Source organism: Seriola dumerili, unplaced genomic scaffold (genome assembly GCF_002260705.1).
Source record: "Seriola dumerili isolate Sdu_G_001 unplaced genomic scaffold, Sdu_1.0 BDQW01000138.1, whole genome shotgun sequence".
Lineage (NCBI taxonomy): Eukaryota > Metazoa > Chordata > Actinopteri > Carangiformes > Carangidae > Seriola > Seriola dumerili.
In genome coordinates, this window is record NW_019174393.1 from 8,948,764 (window position 1) to 8,960,403 (window position 11,640).

The following is an 11,640-nucleotide window of genomic DNA, read 5'->3' on the forward strand; positions in this document are numbered from 1 at the left end:
CATGTATACATGTTTGTATACATGTAAGTAAATGTTAGCTCTCTAAAGTTGAGTTTTCTGTAGTTCAGAGTGGCTGAAGTTTTAAAATGTGGTGCTGCAGTAACAGTGGACACAGACAGAGGGCGCTACATCACTGGAACTCACCACTGACACTGGACACATGAGAGGAGAGGAGAGAGAGGAAAGCAGAGAAGGACAGGGGTGAGAGGTTAGGGGGGAGACAGGGGGATAGAAATTGATAGAAGTGAGAGAAACAGAGAGAAAGAGGGAAACTGAAGGAAATTGAAAGTTAGGAAAAGAGAGTGAGGAGATAAATCAAGAGTTAAAGGCGACATGTTAAACACTGGCGTGAATTCTCCCCCACTCTGTCTTCCCCTCTCCTGTGCAGACTTTCTTTTTGTTTTGGTTACACTCACCAAATTATTTTCAGAAGGCACGGCCATCTTTCATCCACCCCTCCTTTATCTCACTTTCCTTTCCCCCATCTCTCTCCCCCTCCATCTGACCACTACCCCTCTCCACCCTCCCCTCTCCCATCATGCATGGTTGGGTCCAGGCCATTTGCTTCCTCTCCAGCAGGCCTGTACCATTAGTGACCAGCAGGGGAATAGTTGCTCTCTGCATGCAGCTGGGGACAGGTGTGCTGATGCTCACTCTGTCTGTGTGTATGTGTGTGTGTGTGTGCCGGCTATCAGCATCACTCTCAGCATAGTTACACATCACACACACGCACAGACACACACAGATGCCGTTATTGGTTTTCAGCATACCAGTTATAATAAGTAAAGGATAATTCTGGTTTATTTTTCATATCTATGAGAAACAATCATAAAACATAAATGCTGAGATGTGGAAACAAAATTAAATCCCTAAAAGTAAGTCCAGCAGTGAGATGATCAAGTTTTCAACAAACAAAGACTTGCTTCCAATTTTACCTACTATACTTCCTGTAGTTGGGCGTGCCTAGTTTTCTGGTGCAATGAGAAATTATTGCAGACATTTTGATTTCAGTTTCACCCTAATAAAGTGGTTTAAATGAAGAACTGTAGCCAGCTGTCTGATCATCTGTGCGAATATTTCTTCCCCTATTGGACATAGTAGTAGTGAGAACTGAAATGATTAGTGATCAAACAATCGGAAGAAAATGAATCAGCAACTACATATTTTGATCATTTTCTAAGCAAAATGGCAAAAGAAAAATCACAGGTTCCAGCTTCTAAAATGGGAACACTGTGGTTTTCTCTGATCTTGTATTTAACTGAATATCTTTGAGTTTTGGACAAAACATGACACCTGAAAACGTCATCCTGGGCTCTGGGAATGTATGATGGGCTTTTTTTGCTATTTGATGACAGGCCAAACTATAAATCAATTAATAAAAAAATAGTCTGTAGATTAATTGATAATGGAAATAATCATTAGTTGCAGCCCTTATAACCAAGAAAAACGATGGCCAAAGCTAAAACCAAATATGAAACCTGAGTTATAATAAACTGGAATGATCCTTAGTGTGCTTATTGCTACATAGTTTCCTGAACAAAAAACAAAAGCCAAACCCTCTCTGTCTCTCTCTCTCTCTCACACACACACGCACACACACACACACACACACACACACACACACACACACACACACACTATTGCTGTTGTAGCCACAGTAACACTCTAGCCAGCAAAGTGTGACTCAACAGAAATCTGTTCTTCTGTTCTTCCTCCAGCTCTCCTTCAGCCTTGTCCACCCTCTGTGGGCGCAGTGCCGCATGAACTGGGCAACGAGCCCCAGACAGAGCCCTGCAGTCGCACTAGCTTCCACCCTGGAAGCCTCGAAAGAAAAGAAATAGTAAAAGAGGGAAGGAGAAAAGCAGAAGATGGGGTGTAGGTGGAAAAGGGGGGGGGGGTAAAAAGACAGTGAAGAGAGGGAAGATGAGCAGAAGTGAGGAACAGAGTGGAGGATGAAGAGATAAGAGGATGCAAGAGCAGAGGAGATATGCAACAGAGGATAGGATAAGAGAGAGGGGGGAGACAAAAGGAGATTAGAAAAATAGATAGATCGATAGATAGAGAGATACAGAGAGAAGAAGAAGAAAGAGACAGAGCAAAAGGAGAAAGTGTGAGGCCGAGAGAAAAAAAAGAGAGAGCTGGGCAGACAGCCAGCTCTCCCAGGAGAGAGAGAGAGGTCAGAGCAACGGACACATCTCTGGAGAGGCTGTGTGTGTGCGTGTGTGTGTGTGTGTGTGTGTGTGTGTGTGTGTGTGTGTGTGTGTGTGTGTGTGTGTGCGTGTGTGGAAGACAGCGGTGAGGGGATGGAGGATGGAGGAGAGAAGAATGCAGAGGAGGAGGAAAGCAGTGGAGCGCAGAGAGAAAGAGAGGAGGGCTTGTATAAGATACACTCTGAATGCCTGAAATGCGACCTTGGCAATCTATATCTGTGTGTGCTTTTTTTCTTTTGTACTGCATGTAATACATTTAAAGGACAAGGCTGGTATTATTCTATTTATTCTTCTGGTCAACAAACAAACCCCATGAAAAGACCAAAGTACGTCTTTCAATACTTTCCTATGTTCCTGCCCTGTTTCTGTAAGTCAATTTACAGTGTAGGAAAATTACATCATCACTCTTAATCCCATCGACTGAGCTCTGATTGGTGAATTGTCCCTCTAAGTGGCGGAAACAGCACAACAGATCTACATGAGTCACTGAACATATCACGGCAAATCAAATGCCTGGAACCACACAAGGTGCATGTGGTGTTGACCCATGTCAGTGCAACAGTGTTCATTATTCGGTTTTCAATGTTTTCTTGGGAAACAATGGAGCTCTATGGTGCAGAGGAATATGCAGAGGGTTTGGCTACACATTCATCAGGTGATTTTATACGGTTTGTTGTCAGTAAGAAATCAGCACACCTATTCTGTAAAAGGGACAAAGAACAACATTGAGAAGAAGTTTTACCCAGAAAGTATCTGTTTCGCTGTTTGTGTAACACTGAGGGTATTGTGGGCTATAGTAGAACATCTGTGTGTGTGCGTGTTCATGTGCATTCTGCGTGTGCAAGGGCAGCGCAGGTCATAGAGCGCTGTGTGTGTGTGTGTCAATAACAGTATGTGGAGGCCACAGGATTACGTGACCTTGCATGCCACATGTGCTGTCTTCCACTCACATACACAGTTTCTATCTTCCTCTCTCACACACGTACATACACATACCCAAACACAAAGCCCCGTGAAATCTTCTGACTCCTGAGGGTCTTTATGGGACTCCTGCATTGGTCATGGAGAGGTAGGAGAAGAGGAGGAAGAGGAGGAGTAAAAGGAGAAAGACGGAGGAAGACAAGAAGAGATGTTGATCTGGGTGAAAAAGACAAGACAAGAGGAATGAGAGAAAAGGAAAGAGATAGAAAGTAAGGCAGAGAAAAGAAGATACGAATAGAAAAACGAGGCAAATGTGGAAAAAGCAACCCTATCTCCAACACAATACATTTATATGCTGCTAATTTCCTTTGCCAAATACGATGTGGAGGAAGTGGAACTGTTGGAATTGTATTGAATTGCTGCCTGAATTATGTTCATTGGAGGCGTTTTTTTTTTTTTTTTTTTTTCGCTACTACAAGTGTGACATCCTTATTATACACAAAAGTCATGGAGAGGAGGTTAGGGTGGATGATTTGCCATACAGAGAACAGAACTTTGACTGAGGTTGACATCCTGTGACCCACGTGTTGTTGGGTGTAAGATACTGAAACACTTGGTTATGGTTAATAAAAGATAGTGGCTTTAGTTAAATATTTAAAAAAAAAAATCAGATTGTTTTATGATGTGTTTCAAGTCAGTGTTGACTATTTTAGAACTGAACCAAAACCTCAGTCGTACTGTGAGTTGCCTTAGCCATAAATATGGATATAGTGGGAAACAAATGCAATACACTGACAGTAACACTTCTGCTTCACTCTCTTCCTCAATAACAGCATATAACTCCATCAACCTCAGCTCCGGAAACTGCAAGTTTCGTACACAGCATTTTGTAGCTCTCCAACTACAGATAAAGAAATATTACCATTAAAGATATTATATAATCATCAAATCTCATTTTACGCTAATACAAATTATTTGTATATGAATGCCGTTTTAAGAGACGGACAGTTTAAAGAAAGTTGAGACAGGAAAAGTTAAGACAGAGGAGGAGAAGAAGTTAAGGAGATGGTTGGGTAAAGCTGGAGGCCTGAGGACATTATTTCAGCTGCTCTGTGTGTGTGTGTGTGTGTGTGTGTGTAGGGGGGGGGTACAGGGACAGGTAGACATCTTTCTGTTATCTTTGCCTACATCTCTCAATCAGTCATCCTAATCAATCAATCTTGACTGCCTTTAGATCATTTGCACAAGTTTGTGTGTTTGTGTATTAAGAATACAAAAATTGTGTTTGCATGGGTTTGCATTTTTTCCATTTTTATCCATACAATCTATACATTTGTAGTGTATTTGTGTGTGTTTGTGTTTTTGCATCTGTATGGGCATGTTTGAGTCCTTATACTTGCCTGTATTTGTGAGTCTGTGCTTGTGTTTGAGCTTGTATATGTGTGGGCTCACGTTGCTATCCCTTGCAGAGTGTGTGTGTGTGTTTGCACGCGTGCGTGCGTGTGTGTCTACCACGAGCCCCAGTGAGATCCAGCGAGCATGACGGAGAATGACAGGTTGATTTATGGCAAGGCTATAAGTAGAATGACTACTGCTAGAGAGAGAGAGAGAGAGTGTGAGGGACAAAAACACGACGGAGAGGGAAGGAAAAAGAGAGGGTGGAAAAAGATGGTGGGGAGAGAAAGAGGGAGAGATGAGGACGATGAGAGAAAAGGAGATGCAGAGAAAGCAAGAGCAGAATGACAGAGCTAAAGAGGCAATATGGGACAAGACGGAGGAAGAGTAATGAGGAAAAGCCAGAAACAGAGTTGAGAGGAAAAGATGGGAAGGAGTGAGAGGGACTGATTGGGACTGTGGTAGGGGGATTAAGTTGCCTATTTGCATATTGCTATGAAAGGTAGGAAGAAGAAGAGAAAATATGACCAATCTGCTACTAGCATGAAAAAAATGCGAGAGGAAAAAGAGGTACAGGCAGAGAGGAAGTTTAGTTCCTGTTTGCGAAGTAGCCTCTGTGAGTCGGTTTAATGACAAACAACACTGTGCTCGGCTCGCGCCATGCAGCATTCTGTGAGTCTCAATAGGAAAATAACATTATCTCCACAATTACATTTACATTTTTAGACATCTATCTGATGCCGTTATGCAAAACGACATACACGGAGTGCAAATGAGCTTCAATTCCCAGATCAGTAACAAAGTACAGCAAACAATATCCAAGAGAATATTCAAGAGCTGTGATGATGCCTATGACCATCATGGAAAAGAGAGGAGATGAAAGACGCTGTTTCATTACATATAATCTGTTTCTATGATGTTTTTCATTAAGCATTCTGTAGCAGCAGTTGTCATGTAGGAGAGAGAAGTGAAAGTACATTTTTAATCCAATGTTACAGTATTTACAATATCACATCCATCTGACACTTTGATCCTGTGTTTGGATGATTCTTAAATACAGCGACTTACACCTCTTACTGAACCACTGTCACATGGAATAAACTGCATTTTTTGCAGATGATCTGAATGGGTCAGTATGTGTTTATCTCATGACCCTCCTCCCAACCAGGGTTGAATATGGTTGTGGCACTAGTTTGCTTTGGTATGAAAGGGTAAACACATGACTTTTGGTATTATTACTTATTGGTATAGTGTTTGAATGTCATACCATACCTGCATACCATAAATGTCCCCAGTCCGGAGATGTTGGAGCTTGTGGCCAGTGCTTTAGCACCTAGGCAACCTGTTCTTGAATTAATATATCTTCATAGTAGATAATGTGGTGGACTTTTGCCCACTGGTCTTAATGCTCCATTCCATTTGCCTCGGATGTCGGAGCTGGGAATGACGTCACACCATGTTGCAATAAAAGTCGGAAGCTTGCTATTGTTGTTGCTTGTTGTTATTATTGTTAGCAATACCAGTTAATGGCAACACATTACATGGTAGTTTGCACATCCAAACAACATGCAACATATCCACAGATAGAAGTTAGACAGCATTGAATGTACAACTGATGTAATGAAACACAAATAAGACAGAAGTGCTAATAAACAGTATATTTCTACAGATTTTACCTATGTTGATGCAGAGAGCAGCCATCTTGGGTTTTGAGGTCGGGTTTGGTGAGGTCCGTCTTGACTTTCCGAGTCGGAAATCCGACTTCAGGAGAAGATGAGAGAATGGATTTTTCCAATACTTGTGTGTTCGGTCACAGAGGAGCTTTTAATTTGAAACAGCAGATGTTCAGGGTATTTTCTAATTGGCTAATTCAATCTGAAATGTGTGTCTGAAATGTAAGTGTTGTCATGAGATTTGTCTGGTTTAAAGGTAAATAAGAACAGACTGAAATACTTTTTCTCTTACGACACACACACACACACACACACACACACACACACACACACACACACACCTGCCAGCCAGAACAATTGCTCCCATGACAACCTGGCAACCAAGAGGGCTTTGAAGCACTGGTCAGAAGAGTTTTGTGTGTGTGTATTTGTGTGTTTGTGTGTGTGTGTGTGTGTGTGTGTGTGTGTATTTCTATATCCTTTCTATTTCCACTTCTTTTCAATACTTGTTTTTTTTATCTCTCTTTCTTGTCTTTTCACTTCTGTTTTGCATAGGAAACTGTTCTCATCCTGTTCTCTGCCCTCAGGTTAAAAAAAAGAGAGAATGTCAGAGAAATCAAGAAAAGCAATAACGAGTGTTTTCAAGAGAGCGAGGAAGGAGAAGGAAGGAGTGTAAGAAGTATGAGAGAGAGAGGTAGATAAAGACAGAGAGAAAGGGAGAGAGTGAGGGAGAGAGGGAGCACAGTCTTTGATCTCTCTCCTGGGGAGCTGGAGCTGGGCTTGGCATGCAGCCAGAAAACCCCACAGCACATACACACACACAAATACACACACACACACACACACACACACACACACACACACACACGCACGCACACCAAACAGACGCACACACATATTTAGGTCTAGCTGGCCTGCTCCAGGGCTTTGTTGATTATTTCTGCTGGGAGGATCAAAGACGTCAATCGCCCCCTCCTCCATCGTCCATCCATCCATCCTTCAGCTATCTGTCTGTTCACCAGTCCATCTGTCCAGCCATTCATCGTTGTGTGTCCATTCATTCTTTTAACAGAAAGTCCTTATAGTAACCAGTTGCAACAGAAGATGACTCAATCTATAGGTATTTGGGGTTGAGTTTTGGTCCAGACAGATGCTGGTGAGTTTAGGTCTTTACTTGTCAGGATGGCCAAGTGGTCTAAGGCGCCAGACTTAAGGATTACTCCTTCTTGAGCAAAGGGACTTCTGTCTACCAAATAGAGGCATGGATTCCTGACAGACTTTCTACCCGCAGGTTTCATTCCTGTAATATTGTATGTAACAAGCTCATTGAATATGTATGTATATTATCCTGTATGGCTAAATTAACTATACAACTAACTGAAGTTTCTACACAAGTCTACTGTCTCACAGTTAAAATTGTGGAAAACCTCCGGTATAGTCTCCTGACTAAAACATACTATTTTCAATCTTGAGACTCTTAATCTTGTTTGAGTCCCATGTTTTGCTTGCGGGTGACAAGCACGAAGACAGAAATCAAAGTCTTTAACCTACTCTACAAGAGTATCAGCACCTGAATTTGACCTCTGACAAGAGGATACATTTCAGGAGATTAGAGAATTATGGATGTTCTCCAGAATAAATACAGTATGTACATGCATTATGCTGTACGATTTAATTAACTATACAACTAATGGAAGTAGCTAATCAAAATAGAGTCAGTTGCACTGTTACGTTATGTTGACCGTCAATAAACAGTCGTTTAGAATTATAGATATTCTCCGGTATATTGTCCTGACTGAAGCATACTATTTTCAATGGGAAATGTGTCTTGTGGGCAACTTTTTTTTCTTTTTGATGAGAAATTATGTTTGCGCAATCAGTAGAGCATGAGACTCTTAATCTCCGGGTCGTAGATTTGAGCACCATGTTGGACACTGATGTCTTCAAGAGTGGTGATAAGAACAGTCCTTCAATTACTCGGCAAGAGTATCTGCACCTGACCTTGACCTCAAAGGCCCTCGCACACCAATCAGTATCTGTGGACGACCATTGCCTGCAAGTTTTGCAGTAAGTCTAGCACTTTGTTTTGATGACATATCTGATCCAAGATTGAAAGGTGACGCAGATCACATGATGCATTTACTGTTGTATGTAGCCTGGCTAGCTGCAATTTTGCAGTGGGTCCAGCAGTTTGTCTTGATGACATAACTGAACCAAGAGTAAAAACTGCAGCAGATTAGGCCTCTTCCTAAGGATGTGCTTGATCCCATGATGCAGGAGTTTGCCAAGTAGCCCAGCTATCCCAGTCAGTAGAACATCAATAAAGAGAGCTGCATTAAACTGTTTTTGACTGGACCGCAACAACGTATGTTGCCAACTAACTGACTGATGAAGTTACACCATTGGTTGGCCAGCTAAGTGTTGGAGTCTCCCCATTGGCTGTTGCTGTTTGATGTGATTTGTGATAAATACTTTGATTTGTGATTTGACGCAAACAGTCTCTTTTACATCATCGGGGGAAGATTACAGGCATGGTTGCCAATTTAGCATCTTTGTTGCTTGATTTACTAACACTTTTAGTGACAAATCTTAGCTACTCCTAAAGAAGATAATCGCCAATATTGCCTTGCGAGTGTAGGTCAGGCTTTCACTCCGCGGGCTCACCTCTGGGTTTCAGCCTAGTCTTCTCACCCAGGGCATACATAATGTAATCGATTACTGAAATTTGCTTAACAAAAGTGGCATATTATATTTTCCATTATTCCTTATGAGACAGCTTGATGTGTCATGTTCTGTTCATCTGCCTATAACCTCCAGCTATCAGTGGAGTGTCTGAGATCCTTTTTCTTTTTGGAATAATGGACAAATAGTGTCTTCTGATTAAAGCAAGCTATTTGTAATGATAAATGTGTCTTGTGAGCAACCTGTTTTGTTGTAAACAGATATGATTATTTGGTGATCTGAGGCCCGGCTAGCTCAGTCGGTAGAGCATGAGACTCTTAATCTCAGGGTCGTGGGTTCGAGCCCCACGTTGGGCGACAGTACCTTTTAAGAGGTGGGGATAAGCAAAAGGATGGGAAACTAAGTCCTCAAGATACTCAAGATACATAAGCATCTGCACCTACACCTGGCTGATCTGAGAATATGAATTCTAAAAACCCTCACATACTGACAGTCAGCTCTTCTACAACCTTTGCCTCCAGTTTTGTCTTGATGACATAGCTGAATCAAGAGTAAAAAACTGCAACAGATTGGGCCTCTTCTTAAGCATGTGTTTGATCACATGATGCAGGACCTGTGCTAAGTAGCCCAGTCAGTAGAACATGGAGTCAATAAATAGACCAGCATAAGATTGTTTTTTGCCTGGATCACAACAGCGGGGCCAGGCCTAAAAACTGAAATGTTTGCTGGTGCTTTTGTAAGGCAATGGTTACTGACTGAAAACAAATTCCACAGATAACTCAGCCTCAAGAGTTTTAGGGTGAGTACATCAGACTACAGACTCTTGTTGACAGTTGATTGGTGTGTGAGTTTGTGAGATTGAGTTCAGGTGCAGATACTCTTATAGAGAAATTAAAGAACTGTTTTCAATACCTCTCTTGAAGACATCAGCGCCCAAGGTGGGGCTCAAATCTGCAACTCTGAGATTAAGAGTGTCATTCTTATTCTAATCTAATCAGTCTAATTAAACCTTACAGGATAATGCACATACATATTCAATGAACTTGTTAGGGATGAAACCTGCAGGTAAAATCACTGTCAGGAGTGGGATTTGAACCCACGCCTCCATTTGGAGACCAGAAGTCCCTTGAGGAAGGAATCAACCTTGAGTCTGGCGCCTTAGACCACTCGGCCATCCTGACATCCACATATATGTTCTCACTAAAATGAGTGATGACTGGAGTTTATAGGTAGATGGACAAAACATGATAGGTCAAGATGTCCAATGTGATGTAGAGGTGTGTCAAGAGGGGAGCCTGCAGAGGGAAAGCCTGACCTTGCACTCGCAGGGCAATATTGGTGGTTCTCTTCTTCAGAAAGTAGCTTAGATTTGTCACTAAAGGTGTTAGTAAATCAACGGACAAAGATGCTAGATTGGCAACCATGCCTGTAACTGGCCCCTGATGACATGAGAGAGACTGTTTGTGCCAAATCATTTTGAAAGAGCAACACCCAATGGGCAGACTCCAACACTTGGTTGATTGACCAATGGTGTAACTTCATCAGTTAGTCAGTCAGTGACAGACATTTGCGTTTTAACCCCCGCTGTTGCGGTCCAGTCATAAACAGTTTTATGCAGCTGCATTTTTTACTCTTGTTTCAACCATCTCATTAAGACAAACTGCTGGAGTCACTGCAAAAATTGCAGGTAATGGACTGCAGATCAGTGTGTGTGTGATTTCATATGAATCATCCCATCGGAGGTCAAATTGAGCTGTAGGTACAGATGACAGATGTATGTGTGGCATAGATTAAAGACTTTTATTTCCACCCTTGTGTTTAACCCCCACCTCTTAAAAGGTTTTTATCGCCCAACGTGGGGCTCGAACCCACGACCCTGAGATTAAGAGTCTCATGCTCTACCGACTGAGCTAGCCGGGCCACAAAATACAAAAAATCATATCTGTTTACAACAAAATAGGTTGCTCACAAGACACATTTATCATTACAAATAGTAGGGCTGGGCGATAAAACAATAGTAATAATTATCGCGAAATTATTTTCCTCGATAGAAACATAAAAAATGTTCGATAAATGTAACATATAACAAATATAACAACATAACAGACACTCTTTGTGTCAAATCATTTTGAAAGAACGACGGCCAATGGAGAAACTCAAACACTTGGCCAGCTGACCAATGGTGTAACTTCATCAGCTAGTCAGTGACATACATTCATGTTTTTAGGCCTGGCCTGTTGCAGTCCAGTCAAAAAACAGTTTTATGCTGCTCTATTCATTGACTCCATGTTCTACTGACTGGGCTAGCCGGGCTATTTAGCACAACACATATCATGAAATCAAGCACATGCTTAGGAAGTTTTCATTCAGCTATGTCATCAAGACAAACTGCAAAACAGAATGTAATGGTTATAGAGTCTGGTTAACTTTGGATTGGTATGTGAGGGCTTTCAGAATTCATATTCTGATGTATTCTCCTGTCAGAGGTCAAGTCCAGGTGTAGTTGTAGATGCCTATGTAGAGTAGAAAAACGACTTTGACCTCAACAATTGTGCTTAAGTCCCATCTCTTACAAATCTCTATCGCCCAACGTAGGGCTTGAATCCACGACCCTGAGCTTAAGAGTCTCATGCTGTACCGACTGAGCTAGCCGGGCTACTTTGAGCTACTAGTGACTCATCTCTGCAACTTTTAGTCCTGGATCAGATGTGTGATCAAAGACAAACTGCTGGACACACTCTAATGATTGGCTGCAGACT

The 11,640-nt window shown here is 41.8% G+C and overlaps 3 non-coding genes across 3 annotated transcripts; 1 reads left to right on the forward strand and 2 right to left on the reverse strand.

Annotated features, from left to right (window-relative positions):
* Positions 1–9,164: 9,164 nt before the first annotated feature.
* On the forward strand, positions 9,165–9,237 carry trnak-cuu. Its single transcript has one exon. It is a non-coding gene; the product is annotated as a tRNA-Lys (tRNA).
* A 719-nt stretch (positions 9,238–9,956) lies between these two features.
* Positions 9,957–10,062, reverse strand: trnal-caa. Its single transcript has 2 exons — positions 10,025–10,062; positions 9,957–10,002 (listed from the first exon to the last, which is right to left on the reverse strand). It is a non-coding gene; the product is annotated as a tRNA-Leu (tRNA).
* Positions 10,063–10,728: 666 nt separating this feature from the next.
* On the reverse strand, positions 10,729–10,801 carry trnak-cuu. The gene has a single exon. It is a non-coding gene; the product is annotated as a tRNA-Lys (tRNA).
* Positions 10,802–11,640: the final 839 nt, after the last annotated feature.